General features: G+C 49.6%; 1 pseudogene; it reads left to right on the plus strand.

Annotated features, from left to right (window-relative positions):
- Positions 1–387: 387 nt before the first annotated feature.
- LOC114111554 (cytochrome P450 2J2-like) lies at positions 388–24,928 on the plus strand (annotated as a pseudogene).
- The last annotated feature ends 233 nt before the right edge of the window (positions 24,929–25,161 follow it).

Here is a 25,161-nt window from a genome sequence, read left to right on the forward strand (position 1 = left end):
ATCTAGTGTGAGAGGAATAACCTGGCCCGTAGGCCCTGGGAGGACCATCCATCACCTCCCATGGATGACCATAGGAACATGGACCTGCTGCTTTTCCTGCCTGAATCTCAGCTTCCTCAGAAAAATTGGGAGCATAATGTCTATCTTATCTTACAAGGGAAAAACACTGAAAACTGTTTTGCAAGCAAACCACATTCTTTAGCTATTTCTGTGCTTGTGTCCACACCATAGAGATACATCCTCCATGAAATCATGAACTCCACGTTGCAAAGAGTCAGACATGACTGAGCGACTGAAGTGCTGAGTCATCAGAAAGTGGATGTTAAACCCAGCCGTTTTTATAAACCAGTATCATAGAAATTAAGGGGCTCAGCTCTTAAGTTAAAAATGTTCCTCAACTGCCACATTTCAAGTGCTTTGTCACCACCTGTGGCCTGTGGCTACACAAACATATTCAATGGAATGTTCTCGGCATTGTGGAAAGTTCTCTTGGATGGCACCAAGGTCAGCAACCACTTTTTTGGATGCACTGGAATCGCCCTCCAAGAATGGTAACAAGGGTGGCAGAAGGAACCCTGCATGGTCATCCCAGAAAAGCTCGCTGCTGCATATGACACTGACTTCCCCTCCTTCAGTTCTGTTCTCTCTATCTTGGGTCTCCTCCCACCTCTGTAACCTGCTTTGTCCCTTTAGGAGGAGGCATTGCCCTTCCTTCTGCCCTCTCCCTTTGTTCTTCTTGCCTGGATTCCTTCACTCCCAGCAGCACAGTGACAGACCTTCAACTATGGGCTTGGTCTGTCTTTAGGGCCAGTCTCTGCTGCCTGCTGAGCGCCTCCACTGAGCACCAAGCCCCTCAAACAGCCTTTTGAAAATCAGTGTTCCTTGTCTTAATTAGTGGCTCCTCTGACTTCCTTAAGTCTTTCAGGCTAGAAGCCTTTAGTTATATCAGTTCTCCTGCCCCTTCCCAATAAACTCAGTCACTTCAGGTCCTACGTGTCACCATCACCACCCGCTTCTCTCTCCTTTTGCCATAATTTAGACTCACCTCCTTTCTTTTTTTAATTTGGTAGTTACAGCCTCATTGCTAGTCTCCCTGCCGCAGTTGTCCTCTCCAAATCACTGTATATACCACTTCCAAAATACAAACCAAAATGCAAGTTGATCAAATATTTTACCTTCCAAAAGCCTTCAGGAGACAATTACCTGTAGAGTGGCCTATATTCCTGAGTTTGGCAGGGTGTTCATTATCTGGCTCCAACCCTCCTTTTCTACTCAGTATTCCTAAATATAAGCCAATATTTTATTTTTTATTTCTTTTTGGCTGTGTTGGGGCTTCATTGCTGTGAAGGCTCTTCTCTGGTTGCAGCAATTGAGAGCTACTCCAGTTGCAGAGCACAGGCTGAGGTGGTTTTTCTTACTTTGGAGCCCCAACTCCAACTCTAGCCCCGACTCTAGGCTCACCAGCTTCAGTAGTTTCTGAACACAGGGGCAGCTCCTGGGTTCAACAGCGCAGGCTCAGTAGTTGTTGGGGGGGGGGGGGGGTGGGGGGAAGTAGTCATGGTTCACGGGCTTAATTGCTTCAAGGCATGTGGGATTTTCTGGGATCTGGGATCTTCTGGGATCAGGGATCTAACCCATGTCTCCTGCATTGGCAGGTGTATTCTGAGCATCAGGGAAGCCCAAGTTGACATTTTCACACCTCTAAATCTTTACTATTTTCTCAACCTGGAATCTCTTGTCAAACAAATCCATGTTTTCCTTCTTAGGCTTCTCTGGTGGCTCAGATGGTAAAGAATCTGCCTGCAGTGCAGGCAACCTGGGCTCCATCCCTGAGTCAGAAACATCTACTAGAGAAGGGAATCTACCCATTCCAGTATTCTTGCCTGGAGAATTCCATGAACAGAGGAATCTTAAATTCAGTTCAAATACTATGCCTTGCACAATGCCTTTCTCTTAAAACCAAGTTTCTCTTGGTTCCTACAACACTTTGCTCACAAATCTATTTTAAGGTTTATTTCCTTTTGCTTTGTATATTATGGCTGGTTATTTCCTTATATTTCATCCCATGAATATAAACTTGAAGGCAGTAAATAATCTTATTAAATATACCCTTAATTATAAGGTACATTTTGTATACCTTTTAATTCCTGGCTTAAGTATTATGTTTTACATACAGAAGGTACTTAATAAGTATCATACTACTTAGCCAACTTTTGAATGGTGCCTCAGTGAATATTTGTTAATAGAAATCAGTGTTACAGACTTTCTTTATGGTCATGGCAAAAAAAGAATTTAATTTCTCCAAAGGCAAAGAAGTGGCATTGAGGGAAAGAGGCCTTATATAGAATGATGGGGGTGTTGGGGTCCTTTAATGGACTAGAACCTGGTGGTCCAGAGTCAACGATAAGAAAGTGAAAGAGAGAGCTGGAGGGAGGGAGAGAGAGTGAGAGAGAGAGAAAGAAAGAAAGACATGGGGACCCAAGCTCTGATGGAGCAAAAGTGCTTTAATGATCCTTCTGTGAGTATATACGGGCTGTTGTACAAGAAATGTCTTTTGACGATGATAAAGATCGGAAAACCAGATGAGGTACAGCAACCATTACCAAGGGAACAAGGGATTAATAATGGTCACAAGGTCAGGAGACAACCCATATCTCAAGAAAGGGGTCAAGACTAAGCAGTTTTGTCCTAAGGAGAATGTTTACTGAAGGAGATTCAAGCCTGTCTCATCCTATGACCTCAGTCCTGGGAGCAGCTTGCCACTCCACTAGTTTCTGACAACAGAAACTGACAAGGAACAGAGGATTTATGAGAAACAGCACGTAAGAATACTCCTGTTAAACATTCCCTAACAACTGGGAATACCAGAGAGTCAGAATGCCCAGTATTTGAGGTGTGGCTCAATGATGTGACCTCTCCTCTCCTGCCCCTTTCCTGATTGATCACCTAGAAATAGGGCCCAGACTGAAAGGAAATGAGCCATGGGGGTGGGGGGGTTGTGTCACAGAAAGGCTCAGCTACTGAAAACTGACCTTGCACTGATGGTTGCCTGCTGATCCTGTGCCATATTTTCTAAAGAGCTTCCTTTTTTTTTCCCTGATTATAAAAGTAATGCATGCTTCTTGTACAAAGTTTGGAAGAATGCAGACAGATGCAGTGAAGAAACCCAAAACTGCCTGAACCCTGCCATGGCAGTGTGTTTAGAACCATGGCCGTAGCAGTGTCCCCCATCTCACGGGTTCTCCTGCCCTGTGACCTTGCCACCATCCCATGAAGAGATGGGGTCTGTTTCTCCACCCCCTTGAGTGTGGGCTCTGTGATGACTTTAACCCACAGAATGTGGTGGTTCTCTGCTAGTTCAGAGCCCCTTTGTGGCCTCGAAGAGTGGCTGCCTCTTGGAAGCCAGCTGCTGTGTCAGGAGTGCATCTATCGGGAGCGTTTTGTGAGATTTATAGAGCACATGGAGGGTTCCAGGAGGGTGAGGGAGCGTGTAGAGAGAGAGTGAGGCCAGGGAGTACTGAGGCACCCAACTTGTGTGTGAAGAGGCCACTTAGGGAGTAGAACCTCCAGCCCCCATACCAGCTGATGCCTCGTGGATTAGAGACGAGCTACCCCACTGAACTGTCCCCAGACTCCTCACAAAATTAACTTTTTTAAAGCCATTACATTTTTGGGTAGTTTTACAACACTACTGAAGCATCCATTACCCCAAAATAGCCAGTGTTACCTTGTATTCTTTATAGCTTTTTCTAAACATGCATTTTTTTTCTTTTTAAAAAAATTATAAAAAATATTATGGATGTGTTTTTGTTAGAAACTAAGAAAGCACTTAAACATAAAAAATATAGACAGTGGAAATGCATCTTAATCACATCCTACAAAGAAGGCAACCACTATTAACAATTAGATCTATATTTTTCCAGGTCTTTTTTCTAAACACATAACAGCATTATTCATTTAAGATAGAACTCATTAAACATAAAATTAGGATAACTTACAACCACAGTTTGTATGATCTCAACTAATATATTGTGTATATTTTCTCATGTCAAATATTCTTCAGAAACATAATTTTAATAGTTTTATAGCATTTTCTTATAGAGATTCATTTATTTGTTTCATTAAAAAAATATTTATTGAGCATATAATATAAGGCAGGCGCTGTTCTAAGAAGTGAGAAGTGATAGTACAGTAGTGAGTGAAACAGTAAACATCCTTGCCCTCATGGAGTTTACATCTTATTGGGAGAACTGGTAATCAGTAAGATATGTGGAATATTACATAATGATAAGGAAGAAAAAGAATAAAACAGGGAAGGGCACCAGAGGGTAAATTTTAGAGAAGCTGGTTAGTCTTACTGAGAAGATGGCTTTGGTGCGCTATTCATAGGAACAATCCAATTTTGCTGGATATTTAGGTTGTTTCCGTTTTCATTTTTCCATATTTTGACTTTAAATTGATTTTTTTTTAATGGAGAAGAAAAGAGTGGCTTTATTTCTTTGCCAGGCAAAAGGGGAACGCATTAGGCTAGTGCCTTAGGAACTGTGCCTTTTAAAGGCAGTTTTCACATCACCACTCTGTGCTCGCCCAGCTCATAATTCCCTGAATCCAAACAGATAGAGCGTGCTAACTGCTCTAACCAGCCAAGCCCGGAGCAGCTTATCACCGTGACCCCACGCCTGTCACAGAGCAGCGTTGTGCTGGAGGTGTGGAGTGAGAGTCCTGCTCCTGCAGTCACTCTGGACCCAGGCTTCCTCCCTCCAGTCATTCTGCCGACCTCTCGACCTAAGTGCTCAGCCAGCTCCTCTCTGTAAGGCCAGTAAACCAGGGAGGAAAGAGCATGGCATGTTGAACAGGAAGTTTTTGTGGGCCCTGCCTAAAGATGGTATGTATTGCTTCCACTCAAATTCCGCTGGTTAGAACTCAACTTCTGTAGCTGCACCTAGCTTCAAGGGAGGCCATGCAGTGTCTAGCTGTGTGCCAAGGAGGCGGAAACTGCTTTGTGGACAAAGCAGCTTTGGCAAATACCTAGCCACCTCGGCTGCAGGGAATTCGTGACCTGGCAAAGCCCGTTTCAAGGTATAGAAACAAACTACTTGTCTCATAAAATCCTCTATTTCATAATAGGTATTGATTTATCATATTTTAATTAAGGTTTCAAACATAATGATCTTTATAACCTATCAGTGTTTTCACCTTTGACTGGGAGCGAGAGTATTCATATTATCTGAGCACCAGTGTGCCAAGCACTGCAGAGGCACCTGCAATATGACCTTATTTAATTTTCTCAGTTATTATACTGGGTGGTAGTGGTGGTAGTTTAGTTGCTAAGTCGTGTCTGACTCTTCAGACTCCGTGGACTGTAGCCCACCAGGCTCCTCTGTCCATGGGATTTCCCAGGCAAGGTTACTGGAGTGGGTTGCCATTTCCTTCTCCAATTATACTGGGTGGGTGTCATTAAACACATTTTTCTGATGAGGAAACAGGTCCACAGAGATTAAGTTCTCTCAGGTCACACATGCAGTATGTGGTAAATTATACAGAATTCAAACCCAGATGGTTTGATTCCAACTACTTGTAGTCCTCTTGCTTTAGAAATAAATGCACGTGCTGGACCATATCATTTCTAAGATTCCTTTCAGCTACGATTCTTTTTTTTTTTTTTTTTTGGCCACGGCCACCCAGCACACAGAATCTTAGTTCCTTGAACAGGGATCGAACTCTTGCCCCCTGCAGTGGAAGCGCAGAGTCCTAACCACTGGACCACCAAGGAAGTCCTTCCAATTCTGGTTACTGTTGGTCAAATACACCCTGAAAACCCTGGGTCCTGGTAACCTCACCTGAAGCATAGCTCCAGAACTGCGTCCCTCCTCCTAGCTCTCACGAGGGAGATGAAGTGTTTCTGCAGGCAGGCAGTCACCTCTTTCCCTGGGAGCTTCTCCCCGCTCCTGCTGCTGTTTCCCACCTGAGCCCAGGCCAACTCCCACCCGCCCCTCTCAGGGGGACTCAGCATAGGAAGATGAAGCCAGCTGCTGCCAAGTGAGAACAGTCAGCGCTGGGAACTGGTCTCCCACAGCCCCCTTCCTAAAGGGAAGCCCCACCTCCCAGCTGGGGGAGGCACTGTGGGCACTAGGTTGCTGGGGCAGAAACACTCACCTTGCCCAGAACCGTTGGTTGTAGGGACTGAGGGACACTGTCCTGACCTGGGACAGATGTCCTAACAGCACCTGAGCTTCCTTTGTGTCCTTGACAAAGAATCTAGTAGGCTGCGGTCCTGGGGGCTAGTCTACCCACTGATGACAGAAAACGTGTTCCTTTCCCGCGGGCCTGTGAGAGACCGTCCCTCCAAGCCCTCAAGGATTGCGAGCCCTCACTTCTCATTCCCATGTTACTGACCAAGCCGCTCTTCCCTCCCAGCTTCCCGGTACCTGAACTCTAGCTTCTTCGGGATTCTTCCCACCACCCCCACCCCACCTCACATCTCCCCCCAACCCCTCACCCCCCACCACCCGGCCCCAAACTATTTATGGAGCATTCATTTAGTTCAGTTCAGTTCAATTCAGTCGCTCAGTCGTGTGTCCGACTCTTTGTGACCCCATGAATCGCAGCATGCCAGGCCTCCCTGTCCATCACCAACTCCCGGAGTTCACTCAGACTCACGTTCATTAAGGGCTGGGAAATCTGTTGAGTGCTGAAGATCAAAAACAGACACAGGTAGCTTTGAAAAAGAAGAAAAAAATGTCTCTCTGTCTCTCTCTTTTCCTCCTGCCCTCCTCTGTGATCCTCTGCTCTTGCTCCAGGCAGCCAGCACCGGAGAACAGCTAGCATCTTTCACCACCCGGGAGGTGCCTGGACCAGCTCTGCCTGGGCTCTGCAGACACCCTTTCCTCCTGTCGGCAGTATTCTTTACCTAGAGGTCATGCCTTCTCATCTTGAGTGTGGAAGGATCTAAAGGTCTAATACAAGGATGTGAGCCCAGGGCCACTCCAAAAAGGCCTCTGGGTACCCCCTAAGACCAGCCACAAGAGTTCCCTGCCCAAAACTGTCCAGACTAGCCCACCAAGCTGCCTCATGGAGGCCAAAATCTTGAAGCAATCAATAGAAGCGTTTTCCCTAGAGCTGTGCTGTGCTCAGTCGTTTCAGTCGTGTCCAACTCTTTGTAACCCCGTGAACTGTAGCCCGCCAGGCTCCTCCATGGCATTCTCCAGGTAGGAACACTGGAGTGGGTTGCCATTTCCTTCTCCAGGGGATCTTTCCTACCCAGGGATTAAACCCACATCTCCTGTGCCTCCTGCACTGGCAGGCGGATTCTTTACTTGCCTAGAGGAGCCTTGGTGCCTATTTCCTTTGGGAGCTCAGCAGTTGATCAGGACTATAGGCACTCCGTCCTGGCCACACACCAGGTGATACAACCACTGACATTCATAGGTAGATAAGCAAAACAACGCTTGCCTGAGATAAGCAATACCACCCATTCCTAGGTATGGCCAGGTTCTCCCCATAAATCACGCTGCCTGAGACGAGCCTCCTTGCACCCACAGAGAGACCGCCTCTCTCTGCTTTCAATACTTTGTCCTGGGTCAGTACTGGAGTCACCCTCAGAGTTGGGCCCATGAGGAAAGCTGCTCATCTTCCAAAAGATCTCTGTTGACAATGTTGTCTACTAGGTAGCAGACTCGGGAGACCCCTTTCAGAATCTGCTGTTGGGAAAACTCTTGGCTTCTCGATGGAGTTTCTGGAGCACAGTGTGTCTCCACTCATTCCAGCTGACAGGAAGCTCAGGCGCTGTCAGGACATCTATCCCAGTTCATTTCCAGTGTCCTTCATAAGATTTTGGATCTTTCCATTTGACTGTTTAAAATACATTTGGTGTTTTTAATAAAAGCTTTCCTAAATCTTGTTTGCATGGAAGGAATAAGCTGAGTATAATAAAGACATTGGTCCGGTTTGTGAGTAATTCACCTGCCCCTGGAGCTCTGTGGAGGCAGAGGGTACTGGATGTGGGTGTGCCTATGTGCTTTCCTGTGGGGAGGGCATTGACTGCCCTTTGCCATGCTCTTCAAACACCAAGCCTCCTCCTGAGCCCTGGGATCCTACACCTGGGCAAACAGTGGCATGGGAGTGTCTTTTGCAGCTTCACTCACCCTCTTCAAATTTAGGTTGAAAGAAAGCAACTCCCTGTGGGAACTGGAACACTCAATAGTATTCCCAAGGCCGAGACTTCATTGCAGTGAGATGTCGTGTCATCATTTCCCCACTTGCAAAGCCTGGAGACTTTTAGAGTTGGAGGCTGGAGGCTGTTCGTGGGGAGTGGTCAAACAGGGATCCTTTGGAGAATGAAAGAGACACAATTATTATAACATGCAAAGCAGGGTATGTCCCTGAGGGCTGGCCTTTGCCCAGGTTGCCTGGGTCTGGTCTGTGAGTCTGACCCTCCTTTAGTTAGGGATCCAGGGGTCTCCCAACCTTTCCCAGAAATAGCTCCAGTTCTCTGGGGACCTCCTCTAACTGCCCAGAGCCCACTGCATTTGTTCCCACTCACTTTCAGTAGGCACTAGTTGCATTGTGCAAATTCAAAACAAATGTAAGAAGCACAAGTCCCTCTCTTTGTTCATGTATACTGAGATAAACTTAAGGACCTCTCCTCCCCCACCTCTTTCCATTTCTTTTATCTCTCGTGGTCTCTGTTCCTCCTTATTTTTGTCTCCTCCCCTCTAGAGTGGAGGGAGAGTTGGGGCTGGGGCTGCAGATAGCCCAGACCTTGCTGGTGCCTGTGGAGTGTGTGTGTGGAGGGGAACACCCTCCAGGCCCTAAGTGCAGGTTAGGCCGGGGGTTTGGGTGGATCTCGAGATGAAAGCAGTCTTTTATCTGACATCTGTCACACTGCAAGAAGCAGTCTGTTTGGGGAAATAGCTCCTGCCTGGGGCACAGGCCCCTTAGCTGAGGCTGTGATATGTAGTCCTTATCCACTGTTTCTTCAAAAGCCTTGGAAGGCAGTCCCCCTGGATGGGGGAAAGCAGAGAAAGGAAGAGTGAGTGGAAAGGGCATCTTAGTTCCGAAGAGAGGGTTTCTGGGTGCAGCATAAGACAGGATGCAGAGGCAGGCCTGGGGCCAGCCTGGTCCTGTGAGGAGGCCTCTGCAACTGCATCAGGACCTCTGGAAGTGTGACTGGCTCAGAGATTCTCACTTCTCTTTTACTCCTGGACTTTAATAAACTTCATTTTGAGTGTGTTGGCATCCTCCCAGATGGGAGGCAGCTGTGGAAAAAGAAAACTGAACTTGGAGACAGAAACCTGGGTTAGAATCGTAGCCCTAGCACTTTCTTGAGCAAATCAGTTCATCCTTTCTTTCTTCATCCTTGAAGCAGAAGCAGCAAACGTTAGCCCAGCCTGGATTTGCCTTGTGGTGGCTGGAGAGCCAAAAGATACAACCCAAGCCAAAGAGCAGGAGAGGAGAAGGAGGTCTTAACTGCAGAAGTAAGGAGAACACGGGAGATCCTTCCCGAAGCAGTGTCTCCTCAAGAGCAAAACTGGGGAAATTTAAGCTAAGGAATTATGCAGATTCATGAAGGGGCCTGGGTGGTCCTCAGAGTCCAAGCTTCGGTTGACTAAAGTCACGAGGGTCAGAAAAGGGCAACATCATGGTCCCTCTGGCTTCCATTGATCTGGTGGTTGAGCCCCTCAGGCTCGTGTTTACCATCAAAACAGAGACACAGAGCTGGGAATCTTTACAACCCATATATTACCACTGTTATTTATACTTCTCTTGCCTGATAACACTTGTTTGTTTCTGTATTCTTATGTTCCTTGTAGATCATTAATTACTGAAACCTGTTCAAGGGCCAGTGTTGTGGCCAGGCTTAGACTATAAGATGGCTTAGGCCAAAACTGGCTTCTCTATGTCAAGAAAGCTGTGCTTGATTTTCTGTCTCTGGGGATTCCGTACCGTAACTGCTTAGTGGAACATCCTCCACGGTACTATAGAAAGAATTGGTTTAGGGATTCGATGTGCAAACATCTCACCAGGGAAGGTGCTTAGCTAAGACATCTTTAGCTGATTTGAGTTGTTCCTAGAGGAACAAGAGGCAGGAGTCTGAGTTTTGTCCACCCTTGGCTTAGAATTCTAAAAAGAAAACAGGGAGCCTGATAGCCTGGGTGGCGATGGTGACTGGAATGATATGGAGACCAGCTAGGAAGGTACAACTTGAGGGTGGTTTACCACAGGGTCAGACACTTTGCGTGGAAACTTCCTTCTAAGTGGGAACCGTGTGGACTTCCTTCCTCCATCTTACTGGGGAGCCCACAACCCACAACCCAACACTGAGGGCCTGGCTGAGCACTGAGGGACGGGTTGGTGCCCTGGGCCCACCATGCCTAGAATTTGATGGCAGTCTGGGCCCTTGTGCTGGGTGTGTCTCTTCCAGGAGCCACATCCCCCCCTCAGGAGCCAGGGGGTTAGTTGGGGAGGGAGGGGAGTGTGTCAAAGTTCAACACACTTAGGAATGTTGACCAGGCAATCTCCCATCCGGGGAGGTTGCCTGTCTCTTAAATAAAAGGCTTCAAAGGATATATCTGTTGTTGAGGAGGCTCGACATTCCTAGCCAAGACACCCAGAATATATCTGGACCTGACTGGAATGTGGTCAGTGGGTCACAAGGCAGATGACAGACCCATCTTGCTATCCTACCACCATCTCCAAAACCAGAGCCACCACCACAGGCACTGACCAACTCCCTGCATCTGTGCAAAAGCCTCTATTAAAACCCTCATGACAGCCAGCACCACCCACCCCAGCCACCCCTAGAACACCATCCTCACGTGCCCAAACCGCCAAAACCACCTGAATTCCCTCAGAAGGGTGTACCAGGTTACATGGGAGGTACTCCAAGCCCTCCCCCCAACTGCAGTGGGGAGAGAAGGGAGTGAAGCAGAAGTTTAGATGTGTGTGGAAGGACCACCATGCAGGAGCTCTCATGCAGGGGACACTGGTGTGCTCACACACAGGAACATGAAGAGCCATGGGCCTGGCCTCGGGGGCCGCCAGTCCTTCTGTTAGTGAGTCCACATCACCTAATGGCAACTCGGGACTCTGAGCAATCAGGTGTCACTGTTGGAGAAACCCAAAGAGGGGGAGATAAGGCATCTGCCCTTAGGAACATGTCATATTGTAGAAAAACTGGAATGGATGCCCACTTAGTTAGCAGAGCCAAGGAGTCAAGCCAGAGCAAGGTGAAGACCATCATGGGTGATGGCTGGGTGTCTGGAGCAAGTGGGTAGAGACTAGGGAGGTTGGCTGGAGACAGGCATTTAGAGAAGGGTAATCTCTTAAGCTTCCCTAGTAGCTTAGACGGTAAAGCCTCTGCCTACAATGCAGGAGACCCGGGTTCCATCCCTGGGTTGGGAAGATCCCCTGGAGAAGGAAGTAGCAGCCCACTCCAGTATTCTTGCCTGGAAAATCCCATGGACCCGGAGCCTGGTAGGCTACCCATCCATGGGGTCGCAAAGAGTCGGACATGACTGAGTGACTTCATACTCACACTCAATCTCTTAAGCAATAATTTGAGAAAGAAGGAATCTGACATGTTGGAGAGGGGAAGGCAATGTATAAAAAGCAGAAGGCGGCAGTTTTGTGGAAACTGCAGCAGTGACAATATTTGTACTGGCATGTACATTATTCACAAGCACTTGCATCTCACATTGTCTCAGCTCATCCTCCTAACAGCCCTGTGGGGGGGAGCATCCCTGTCATCATACCAGATGAGATAGTCCTTGGAGACAGACGAAACTTCCAGAGGAGGAGACATGTGGGAAGGGCCTCCAGGCAGAGAGAACTGTGTGAGTGAAGGCATAAGAGATGAAGAAGCACTGCCTGTGGGGACGGAGTTAGTGAAGCGTTGCCACATGCAGAGTGAGGTCTGAGGACCATTCGTCAATCGATGGACCATTCATCATTCTGGGCCATTACTAATGATGCTGCCGCAAGCGCTTGTGTACACATCTTGGTGTGAACACACGTTTTCATTTCTTTTGGATGTATGCCTAGGGAGTGGAATTGCTGGATCACACGGCTGTGACGGACCATTTGGGACTAGATTGTTTCCAAAGCAGCAGCACAACTTTACATTTGCTACCGGGTTTCTTGCTCTATAGTTTTTAGTCGGATTTGACCAATGGGAGACTGGGAGGCGCATTACTTTATAGACATCAGAGGGTAGAGCAGAGTGTGGATGGGGTATTTATTTCCTGCAGGGTTGCCATAAACAGCTACACCCCACTACTGAAGGCCAGATCTCTAGTCAATGACCCACCAAGAGTTGCTGGGGGGTCTCCACCAAACGATGGGCTCCAGGATCTGCTCACATCTCCGTCCCTTGACTTTTTTTAAAAAATTGGGGTAAGATGTACGCAACATAAAGCTTACAATTTAAATCACTTTTAAGTATCACTTTTTCAGTGGCATTAAGTACATTCACACCGCTGTGCAGCCATCTCCCCCATCCATCTCCAGAACTTTTCCATCTTCCTGAACTCAAAGTCTGCACCCATTAATCAAGGCCCTTCTCCTCTCTAAGGCTGTGGTGGGCAGGCCTCCCCAACGTGGCTGCCCTGAGCACTGCCCTGTGCCTTGTGATTCCCCTAACCCCTGCCCACACACCTTTGTAAATCTGTCTTTTTAAAAATTTTTATTTATTTTTAACTGGAGGATAATTGCTTTATAATATTGTGTAGGTTTCTGCCATACATCAACATGAGTCAGCCATAGGTATATGTATGTTCCCTCCATCTTGAACCTCCTTCCCACCTCCCCCCCCACCCATCCCTCCCCATCCCACCCCTCTGGGTTGTCACAGAGCACCTGATTTAAGCTCCCTGCATCATCTCTTCATTAAACTATCCTCAGTTTACTCGAGCATACCATTTATCTCCTGCCACACCTGGCACAACAGTTCTCTGAGGCAGTGCCTAAAATTAACATCTCCATTGTACGAATGAGAAAACCAAAGCAGGGGGAGGCGGAAAACTTGCCCAAGGTCCTCACCTAGTGAGGGGAGGGCTAGGATTTAGACTTCACCATCTGACTCCAGGATAGCTGAGATAAAAGCAGAGGTTACAGAACGTGACAAGTGACACATGCGGTCACCCCTGGGCAGGTGGAGAGTCCCAGCTGACTAGAGGATGGGGCTGGGATTGGGAGGTTGGTGGGGCCTCCAGAGAGGCTGCTTAGCACCTGGGCAGAGGGGAGCAAGACAGTCAAGCCCAGCTGGCATCGTGCTGAACCAGAAGAGCATCTCCTGGGGGAGGACCATGCCGCAGCCAGCGACTGCCCTGCCTTCCTTGGATTGACCTGGGTAGTCAACTGAGAGGGGCTGAGCTCCACGGGCCAGGGGTGAGGCTGCTCTGGGAGTGAAAGTGTCCCAACCTGTTGCAGCCAGAGCCCTGTGGCCCTGCTGAGTAGTAGGCCGGGTGTGACCGGTGTGACCAAATGGATTTATTCCATCGTGAGAAGACTCCTGGGGTTGCCTCCCTTCATGACACTGCCCGAAAGTGCTGGCATAAAAGCAGAGGTAAGGAAGTGGAGAGAGGAGGGTGGCCAGGGAGGACTAAAGAAACGGCTGGGGCGCATTGCAGCAAGGGCCGGAGGCCAAGGGGAGAGGGGAGTGCAGGCCTGAGATGTGCCCCCTGCTCAGTTGGCTGGCTTTACTGGCCGCCTCCTTCCTGCTCCTGAAATTCGGCATCATCTTCTGGGAATGGAACCACCTTCCTCCTGGTTCCTTCCCCTTCCCCATCCTTGAAAACCTGTGGCAACTAAGCTTTCAGCTGCACCCGGCAACGCTGCTCCAGGTAGGGAATCTGTCCTGAGTTGGAGGCCCTCTGGAGGGGTGGGCACAAGGACCCTCCCCCTCAGCCCAGGGACACAAAAAGTAAGAAACCGGGCTCAGACACACATCAGGGTGAATCCTGCTCCTGCCGTTCGCTCGCGTTACGGCCTTGAGCCTTCATTTCCTCATCTACCCAGTGCGGGGTTGTTGGGAGACTGCAAACACTGACTGTAGGGACTTTGCCCAGAGCTCACCCAAGAGGATCCTGAGGCAGAGCTCCACAGCCAACGTAACGCGGTGGAGGGCACTATTTCACCAGACTCTGCTCCAAGAGGGTGCTGTTTGTGGCTGGAAGCCATTTTCTGAAAAGCCACTTGGGTTGGGAACTGGGGAGATTGGGACCCCCAAGGGCACACTCAAGGAACGCTGTGGCATTAAGGCCCTTTCTGGGTCGGGTGGGTCCCACCAGTAGAAGGCTTCTGTTGCAAGGAGAGGGGTCCGAAATCCAGGTCAAAACTGATTTGTTGCTGAGAACTGGAGTTCAGTTCAGTTCAGTTGCTCAGTCGTGTCCGATTCTTTGCGACCCCATGAACTACAGCACACCAGGCTTCCCTGTCCATCGCCAACTCCCGGAGCCTACTCAAACTCATGTCAATTGAGTCGGTGATGCCATCCAACCGTCTCATCTCCTGTCATCCCTTTCTCCTCCCACCTTCAATCTTTCCTAGCATCAGAGATTTTTCAATCGAGTCAGTTCTTCGCATCAAGTGGCCAGAGTATTGGAGCTTCACCTTCAGCATCAGTCCTTCCGATGAGAACTGGAGGCTGGAGACAATTCCCTTCTGCATGACAAGGCTCAGCTCTCATCGATGAAAACTAAGTACTCTTTAAAATTCTGGCTGAAGATATGCGAGGACCATGGTTCCCAGGCTCTAGCACTGCAGTGAGAGTCATGGGACCTGGGTGTGAGGTTCTGGTCTTTCACTTTCTTCATTGGCCTCCATTTTCTTGTCTTTCTTCTTCCTCTTCTTTTTCTATTGGCTGTGCTGAGCAGCTTGTGGGATCTTCATTCCCCCACCAGGAATTGAACCTGGCCCCCAGCAGTGAGAGCGTGGAGTCCTAACCACAGGACCACCAGGGAATTCCCTGGCCTCCACTGTCGAAAAATAAAGATAATGATACGTACCTCATACACACACTGATGGTGTGCTAAAGCTAAAGTAACCTGTGTAAAGGCGCACTGGACACTAAGCTCTGGAGAAAGTGTAATGATAATTTACTATCATCTGTAAAATGGGTGGAACATACCCAGCTCCCAGGGTCGCTGAGGTTCAGCGATCAGATACCACATGTGTAAGTGCTGGGCCCTGACTATGCTAAGCCCCTGGGGAGCCTGTGATGTGCTCCGCTGGCACTCGTGCCAGCTGTGGGAGCCCGGGCGTTGGCTTATCTGATGAATGGGCGGCGAGCGCTCTGAGAAGGTGAGTACTGGGTGTGAGAAGGAGGGGCTTCATGCCAAAAGGAAGGTGCGGGGAATGGGGTCAGCTGAGCTGTCTCTGCAACCTGAGACGCCGTCTCTCCGCAGCTGGCCCAGACTCACGGCCCCATGTTCACAGTGCGGGTGGGTCCCACGCCGCTGGTGGTGCTGTGTGGCTTCCGGGCAGTGAAGGAAGCCCTGGTCTCCCACTCAGAGCCGCTCTCAGGCTGGCCCCTCACCCCACTCTTCCGGGACCTCGTTGGAGAAAGAGGCAAGGCTGCCCTTCCTGCTGGGGACAGGGTGGCTAGGTGGTCCAGTGGGGTGACCCAGAATTGTTGACGTGGAGTGACCTGCCGGGAGGACTCGGGTCTCCTCAGAAAACCCTGTGCGAGGGGCGGGGGTGGCATGGGGAGGAACCAGCCCCGAGGGTTAAAAAGACCTGGGTCAAGTCTCAGCTCTGCTCCAGACGAGGCACTCACTCTCTGTCCCTCAGTGTACCCATCTGTTAGATCGGGAGACTGACTGCTCTCACCTCCCAGGGACAGGGCAGGGGGGAGGTTAAGTAAGCCACACACCAGAAGGTGCCCAGTACAGCACCTGGCTCAGCGAAGCCCCTCTGCCCCCTGCTCTCCCCTCCAGGCCCTGTCCTCCTTTCCTTTCTTTATCTCCTCCTCCAGTTCCTATGGGGACTCTTAAAGGCAAAATCAGGTCGGCAGCCTGGGAGGAGGGCACAGCTGAGCCTGGACGGCACCAGGCTCACGGACCCCATGAGCTGCAGATGCCCCTCTGAGCGGCTCTGACAGAGCACCATCCCAGAGCTGACTGGGAAGGCTGGCAGGGGTCTGCCCTCCCCACCTGGATGCGAGCCGGGCAGCCTTGGCCAGGGAGGCTGGGAGGGACTGCTGGACATGCCGCACCCCTGGCCCAGGGGTCATCTGCAGCAATGGGCACAGATGGTGGTAGTAGAGATGATTCTGCCTGGCCACGCTGCAGCGACTTAGCCAAGGTCCGCTGGCACTGGAGCTGAGGCTGCAGGAAGAGGCAGCAGGGCTGGTCGAGGGCTTCCACCGGGAACAGGGTGAGGAGCGGCCTGGACAGCCCCCCAGTCCCCGCAGCACACAGCACACTCCTGCAGGGAGGCTGAACTGTGTGTGTGTATGCGCGTGCAACTGTAGAGGAGTGGACCCTTTGCAGGTCCAGGAGGGGACTTATGCTACATCAGTAAATCAGGACTTTCTATAGTGTGGGCAGGTGGGTGGACACAGGCCCAGAATGTCCAGTCCTTGGGGAAGCCTGAAGCCCTTCTCTACAGATGGGGAAATGTCCTCCCCCAACATCTCGGGCCGTTTACACCACAGAACCTTTGCACATGCTCTTCCTCCTCTAGAATATCCTAATCCATACCCCTTCCCTCCCTGTGAGAAACCCCAGCTCCTCTCAGACCTGGCTGACATCACCTGCTAAGCAGCCCTCCCCAAATCCCAGGTCCCTGCATCCTTTGCTCCCAGCTGGGACACACCTGCCCCACATTCTAGTGTGTTTAAAGTGGTGTGTGTCTCCAGCACCTCTCCTTGCAAACCCAGCACCTGTATCACGAAGCCTGGCCCACAGATGGTGCTCAGTAATCATTTGCTGAGTGAACAACTGAGGAGGACTGAGAATGAATGAATGATGCAATGAGCAGCCATATTCAGAGTGGAGGAGCGCTCAGCGCAGTGCTGTCTGCCTCCTCACTCTGAGCCCTGCCCCTCTGCTCCCACGTGGACCCTTTGACCCTCAGGCACCATTGTCAGATCCACGGCCAGAGTAAGCGAGGCCGTCGTGTTCAGCCACCACTTCCTCTCGGAGGATCCCTTCTTCCAGGAACTGATTCAAGCCATCAACTTTGGCTTGGCCTTTGTCTGCACCGTTTGGTGCTGGGTAAGTTGGCGCTCAGAGAGGCAGGCGTGCGGGTCATTGGACAGCTGGGGGTCCGATGCAGGCAGGGGCCTCAGCCAGGGCATAGCCAGGTGAGTGTCAGTTAGGCAGGGGGAGGGCCACAGGGCCTGTTTCTGGGTTCCTCCTGGGATGCCCACGTCAGAGGTCTTAGCCCCCTTCAGCATCCCCAGCAACATTCTCAGTTCCCCTGACTCAGTGCCAGCACCTGAGCAGCCCCTGGGTGGGCCTCTTACCCAACAGCTAAACGACCTGTTCCCCTGCTCCTTCCACTGCCTACCTGGCCCCTACCAGGATATGTTTAGGTACCAGAAGGTTGTGCGGGGCTATACCCACCGGGAGATCAGCAGGCACAAACTCAGGACATCTGAGGCCCTCAAGGACTTCATCAGCTGCTACCTGGCCCAGATCATCAAGGTGGGCCAGAGAGGGCTGCAGAGGGCTGGAGGTGGGGGGTAGGGCCGGAGCAGGGGGAGGGATGGGGTGGGGGGGTACAAAGTGGCAGTCTTCCCAGCTGCATCTCATTTCAAAGCCATGGCCTCAGGTCCTCACCCTGGCCTCAAATCTTTCAGAGCATGCCAAAGCAGCCACTGTTTGGGTTTTTCCTCCCTTCTTCTCCCAGGCCAGTGCTCCTGCAGACATGGATAGAATGGGAAGTAGGGGACCTAGCTGATGTCAGAGCCAGCACCCCTGGGGCAGTTCCCTCTACCCAGAGAATTCTGGTCACAAGTCTAGGGACTGGCCAGGCCTCGCTCAGGGAGACCCCAGGGCTCTGTTAAAGGAGAGCTTCAGATCTGGAGCTGCCCTCCCCACCGCCTACCCACTAGGCCACAGACAACCCTGTCTCCACGTTCAATGAAGAGAACCTGATCCAGGTGGTGGTCGGCCTGTTTCTGGGAGGCACTAACACCACAGCCACCACTCTATACTGGGTGTTCATCAACATGATCCAGCGTGGAGCCATCCAGGATAAGGGGGCTGATGGGTACACCCTGCTGACTGCCCCTGGGCTGTGGGCCTCTGGGCTGAAGGCACTGGCCCCCGTCACTGGCTTTGGTATGTAGCCCTGGGAAGGGGGGCCCTGCTCTGACCCCTGTGGTGTGGGAAGTGTTCATGGCTTTGAATCAGAAGGGGGAGAGGGGTCAGGGAGGGGACTTCTATTCCTGGCTACTTAGTGAGTGATTCTGGGTAAGTAATTCAACCACTTAGAACCAGTGTGAGATGAGGTGGTATTATTTCACTCATTCAGTACTGATTCAGTACCTCTAAGTGCCAGGCCCTGTGTTAATGCCCACTCAAGATCACAGAGAAAATGTGGCTAGAGTTCTCTCAGGGACCAGCTAGCCATGACCTAAGTTCACATCCTGGTTCCACCAGTCTTGTGACCTTCAGCAGAGTACCTGTCTGGTCGCAGCCTCAGTTTTCCTGTCTGTAAAATGGAGAAAACCGTTCCTACTCCATAGGACTCCTTGTATATAGAAAACCTGGTACGTAGTGGGTCCTTCTCCTTCCCTCCAGACCCCCTGGAGAAGCAAACTCTGCAAAATCTTGTTCATGAGCTCTGCCTGAGAGAGAGCCTGTCACTGTTGGGATCAAGGGTGGCTGAGTGAGGTGGGGCGACCTAGGAGCCCTGAGTCTCCATGGTTATCTCTGGGTGCGGACCAGGACAGTGGATAAGCTGGGCTGCAGCACCGTCCTGGGACCCACGCAGAGCTGCCGGCAGAGAGGGTGCAGCAGGAACTGGACGCAGTGCTGGGCACCTCCGGAGCCATCTGCTACAAGGACCACAAGCTACTGCCCCACACCTGCGCCATCCTCCACGAGGTGCAGCACCTCAGCAGTGTTGTGTAGGTGCCGTGCGCCAGTGTGTGACCTCCACTCATGTGCATGGCCACCGTGTCCCAAGGTAGGAGGCCCCCGTGTGACCTCACGACCGATGCAGCGCCTGCAGAAAGCACCCTTCGCTGGGCAGCCTGCCCGGCACAGCCACCCCCTCCAGCTTCTGCCTGTCTGCCGGCTCTCTGTCAATCATCCATGCATCCATCTCCATCTATGGCTTTCCAGACAAAAGGGTTATGATTGTGAAATAATATACTCATTTAGGGATATTTTTAAATGTTCTGCCCTGTTCAGAAGTAACCCCTGCACATATTTTAATGTTCTTCTTCCCAATCTTTTCTGTCCACATTTTTAAAATATATCTATGATTATGCTGAATATGTAATTCTGAATCCTTCATGTGAGTTAACTCATTATTCTGATTCTCCTTCAGTATTGGTTCTCAGACTTCCAGAATCACCTGCAAGGCTTACTAAAATGTACATTAGAAAGAAAGGAAAGAGAGTGTTAGTGTTCACTTGTGTCCAGCTCTTTGTGGCCCCATGGACTTGTAGCCCACCAGGCTTCTCCTTGCAAGAATACTGGAGTGGGTAGCCATGCTCTTCTCCAGAGGATCTTCCTGACCCAGGGATCAAACCTGGATCTCTCTCATTGCAGGCAGATTATTTACCGTCTGAGCCACCAGGGAAGCCCCAAAATGGACATTGCTGGGCTCCATTCCCAGAGCACTGGGGGTGAGCCCTGAGAATTTACCTTTCTAACAGGTTCCCAGGTGGTGGAGATGCTTTGGGTCCCAGGACAACAATTTGAACACAACTGGTCCACATCACCATTAATGGCTGCATAACATTCCACCAAATGGGTGTTTTGTATTTCTTAACCCTCCTTATAAACTTTTAGGCCATTTGCACTTTATGTGCCTTAGGCTTGGTCTGCATTTTGTATTACATCCTTGGAAATGCCTGTCTAGTTTCTTTCATTTTATAATTAGATTAAGAGGCTGTTGTTGTTTAGTAGCTAAGTCATGTCCAACTCTTTGTGACCCCATGAACTGCAGCATGCCAGGCTTCCCTGTCCTTTACTATCTCCGGGAGTCTGCTCAAATTCATGACCATTGAGTCGGTGATGCCATCAAACCATCTCATTTTCTGTCGTCCCTTTCTCCTTTTGCCTTTGATCTTTCCCAGCATCAGAGTATTTCCTAATGAGTTGGCTCTTCGCATCAGGTAGCCAAAGTATTGGAACTTCAGCTTCATCATCAGTCCTTCCAATGAATATTCAGGGTTGAGTTCCTTTAAGATTGATTGGTTTGATCTCCTTGCAGTCCAGGGGATTCTCAAGAGTCTTCTCCGGTATTACAGTTTGAAGGCATCAATTCTTCAGTGCTCAGCCTTCTTTATTGTCCAACTCTCACATCTGTATGTGATTACTGGAAAAACCATAGCTTTGACTATACAGACCTTTGTCGGCAAAGTAATGTCTCTGCTTTTTAATATACTGTCTAGGTTTATCATAGATTTCCTTCCAAGGAGCAAGTGTCTTTTAATTTTATGGCTATAATCACCATCCTCAGTGATTTTAGAGGTTAAAAGGACAAGTACTGAATAAGGAGAGAGAAATAAAGTTAAAAACTAAGTCAAAAACAGCTACTGTATATGTACATAAACTTGAGTCTGAGCTACCTTGGGGTCAAGACAAAAGAGAAAATCCAAATTAGCTATGATTCTCATGTAATAAAAGCAAGCATACCTGTATGAGGAAAACTCTGGAGGCTTATCACCCTCCAAGAAGTGATTATGAAGATCATCATTCATAACACAGTTTTGAAGGCCAGTAGACAATATATACTTGAGTGGTGCCTTAAGTAGGAGTTTTTAAAAGATACAGGAATATTTTTTCAAATGGTAGCTTCTTACCTCTAACTCATTTTAAATGATGAAAGTTGGACATGAATACATTTTTATATGGAGTAAGAAAAAAGATAGAGTTGAGGTTTATAGCTCTCTAGTGATCCAACTTGAGACAGGTTTCTGACATGAAATGGGTCCTAATAATTTCTAATAACTAGTAAGCTGCTCTCTGCCAAGCCTCACTGTGTTAAGGGATTTGTGTCTACTACAGCATTCAGTCTTCACAATGACTGACTGTCATGCAAATCCTAAGTAAAAGATGTTTATTGAATTAACTGTCTACCTCTCTTTGAATGCTCAGTTGCTTCAGTTTGTCTGAATCTTGTGACCCCATGGACTGTAGCCCACTGCACTCCTCTGTCCCTGGGATTCTCCAGGCAAGAATACTGGAGTAGGTTGCCATGCCCTCCTCCAGAGGATCTTCCCAAGCCAGGGATCGAACCTGTGTCTCTTAGATCTCCCGTATTGGCAGGTAGATTCTTTACCACTAGCACCACCTGGGAAGCCTACATCTCCTGCTACATAATAAATTACCCCCAAACTTAGCATCTTACAACAACAGCATTTCTGAGAGTCAGAGATCTGAGTGTCTGCGGGTCGGGGGCCTAGGTACTGCTTAGCTGGATGGCTCGGATTCAGGATCTCTCGTAATGCCATGATGATGTTGTTGGGCTGCAGCTGCAGTCTCCCCTGAAGGCTCCATAGGGAGGTCCCACATCTTCAGGATTCAGTTGATTCTGGGCAGTTGGCTGGAGGCCACCCTCAGTTTCTTGACATTGGGAATCTACAAAGGGGAGCTTAAAACAGCTGAACTCCATTAGAGCAAGTGAGAAGACAGAAGCCTTAGTCTTTTTGTAACCTAATCTCACATGATATCATGACTTTTGCCATATTCTATTTGCCAGAAGTGAGTCACTACAGCCAGCCCACCTGCAAGGAGACAGGGTTTCACAGGGAGTGGGTGCCAGGTATCAAGAATCATTTGGGGAGTGGGGTGTCATTTTAAAGAAGCACAGATGGTAAGGTTGCCAATTTTAATGAAGATGTGGCAGTCTCTTATCTTGGCACCCAGTACATGGAGGTGACGGCCAGAGCCCCAAGCCTTCCCTCAGAAAGGGGCTTTGGCTCAGCGCTGATGCTCCAGCCTGCTCTTGCTGGAAGCCTTGATGGTACAGGATGGTACACCATGGAAATGATGGTGAGAGAGAACGTATGGGAGCCCAGTCTTCTCCATCATGACAATCTTTGTTCAACTCGTACAACCATGGTTCAGGGCAGACGTGATTGCAAGGGCCTAGCAGGATGTGATCATTAAATTCTTATTAATTTGATCAGACTTGAGGTCCCCACCTCCATTTACTTTCTTCTTCATAATAATCCTGTCTTTTTGATGTTGTTGCTATTGTCATTCTTTTTTTAAACAGATAGCTTGTAAGAGCTCATGTAACTGCCCCGAACACATAGTAAGAAAATTAACTGAGTTTAATTCATGTCCTTCTGATTCCAGCTTTTTTTGGTCCTTTTTACCATACTCCCTGCCATACATATTCCTCCCAAAATCCCATTTTAGTAAAGTAAATGAGCCAGCATGTTGGATGGAGATGCTTGGCCTTGTCTATTGTTCTGTTAGGTTGGCTAACACTGAACAGTCCTTGGCAGTATTTGACCATCAGGTTTAGAGGTTAAATGTCTCCTGGATTGTAAGGACAGGACCATGTCATCAGCTCATTCTGCTGTTAGTCTGGTAGGAGGCCTCAGGCCCTGGTGGTCTAAGAGCTATACCAAATTAGGTCAAGTTGAAAAAGAGGGAACTAGAGTTCAGCTCTGTTTTATGCCATTTGGGATTAGAAATTTCCTTATTAATAGCACATTCTTGCCAATTGATTCTAGGAGTTTGTTCTGTGATAAGAGCTCCAGGGAACCATTAACAGCCTGGAATCAATATCCAGCTTTCCCAGCTCGGGCAAGAGATGTCTCCTGAAAGTAGAATCAAAGCTTGACAGTAGATCATTAAATGTTACAGATATTCCTAAACTGTTCTTAACCATTCCGACAGTCGAGTGACAGTGACAACAGCAACGGCCCCTAATCAAGCCCGTCTCCTCAGACGTTTTATTTGATTATAGGCTCCAAGCTGCCATTTACAGGGAAGAAGTTGGGCTAGAGTCTCCAGGAGGCACCCAGCAGGCAGATGGCTCTATAATTTGGAGGAGAAGGAGGGTTGCCCTTGTTGAGTACTGGCTATGTCTGAGCCAGTCCCACGAGTTGAGGTCGCTCAGTCACTTTGCAAGAAGTCCAGAACATCACCCAGAATAGGAAATAAATAACTCTGAAGGGAAAAGAGCATCTTGCCCGGAGCCTTTGCATCCAAAGGAGATTGTTAAGAACTGCCGTAAGGCAGAGGTTTCTTCATCCCAGGGAGGGAAAACAAGAGTGGGGTGGAAGTCCCAAAACTATAGCTAGGAAACAGCTTGCTTAGGCAGCAGCAGGAGCAAGTGCCTCCCCTGCAAAAGCCTCTGCCTGAAGCCATGAGTCGCGAGGCCTGGGCGCCCGTCTGGATGGCTAGGGTCAGGCCTCTCCCTTCAGGCTTCAGTAGATCAACTGAAGAAAGAGGGGAGAGGGCTTCTGAAAGTATACACATTCTCTGTTTTGTGCATTCCTCATTGGCTTCTCTTTGGTGTGCAGGCTTAAAACCACTGAGTTTTTGTCTTTAATTTCAAGATGTCTTTGTCAAAACCAAGAATCACGTGGACAGTTCTCTAGTCCCCCAGGGATGACCAGTTTGATTCTCTGGTGTTGGTTAAGGAGCTGCAGAATAAGAGGCCCGCTTCAGAGCCCTGGGGCTGGGTGTCCCAGGTCCCAGGGGCCACAGCAAACCCCTTCCTGGCTCCCCTTGGGCCTCTTGCTCAGGCCAGGGCCTGCGAGGCACAGAGCAGAAGTCACCAACAGGAAGCGTTGGCTCCTTTCTGCTCCCATCTGATCAGTCTGATTCTCTTTCCAGTCACTCACTTCTTTGAGGTAGAGTGAGGGCTCGGGTTAGGGTTAGAGGTCACCCTCTCTTCTCCCTAATTCTAAGGAGAGAAGCTTTCTGTCTCTTCTCTCTCTGCCTCATTACTAAGTCTTCCTTACCCTTTGTCTGTCTGCTATTCCATTCCTCTTCTCACTCTCATACACACACACCACCACTGTTTGTTGCCCTGTGCAGGACATGGTCCCCTCTGGTCCCCACCAGCCACTGGCCCTCTTCCTCAGAGACAGGGGCTGTGTCTCTAGCCCAGGCTGGGAGTCTTAGGATGGAGGTGGGTGCCCCTTAGCCAGGAGAGTAATGCCCAGCAACTTCACTGCTGTGAGGGCCTCTCTCCTGAATCTTTGGGCTCCCTGGCCCCAGGCGACTCTCGCCTGCACACCTAGTGTTCTCTGAGCTCATGTCAGCCCAGCGTCAGGGTTGGGTGCTGTGTCAACTGAGCTCCTTGAGCTACACCAGCTCATCTCTGCTGGGTACCATCATCTTGCCCAACCTGGCCTCTGCTCTGTGACCCTGAGTGTTGGGGGACCCCCCCCGACAGTTGAACCCTGGCCACTTCCTGAACAAGGAAGGAAATTTTGTGGTAAGGAAAGTCTTCCTGCCATTCTCCGCAGGTATGGGGTGCAGCACTGGTTGTGGGTGGTGGGTGTGATGGGACCCCTGCAGGACCACCTGCTACCTCATGACCTTTCCTTCTGCTTCCAGGACATCAGGTGTGCCTAGGGGACCAGCTGGCTCAGATGAAGCTCTTGCTGATGTTTGCCACCCTCCTCGGGACCTTTTCGTTCTAGCTGCCAGGGCGGAGCCCAGGGCTCAGGCTGGAATACAACTTTGGGGGCACCCGGCAGCCCCAACCCCAGAAGATCTGTGCCATACCCCGTCTGAACTGCCCCCATCCAGGTCCTAGAGAGGAGGTCCTGTAGCTGACCGGAGTCTGGAGACTTGTCCCACGCATGTCCCCCACAAAGACCTGCCTCAGTCTCTCAGCTCCTGAAAAGTTGGAGAAGAACAGAGTTTACCAGCTTAGTCGCTTGTGATTCTCCCTAACACAAGCTCTGATGCGTGACATTGGAGGGTATACTTATTAAGGATTCTACCAATGTGGTTCAGTTTTGGTAGCTCAGTCCCTAGGATTTTATAAGGTTGGTTAAGACGT

This window comes from Ovis aries, chromosome 1 (genome assembly GCF_016772045.2).
Source record: "Ovis aries strain OAR_USU_Benz2616 breed Rambouillet chromosome 1, ARS-UI_Ramb_v3.0, whole genome shotgun sequence".
In the NCBI taxonomy this organism is placed as follows: domain Eukaryota; kingdom Metazoa; phylum Chordata; class Mammalia; order Artiodactyla; family Bovidae; genus Ovis; species Ovis aries.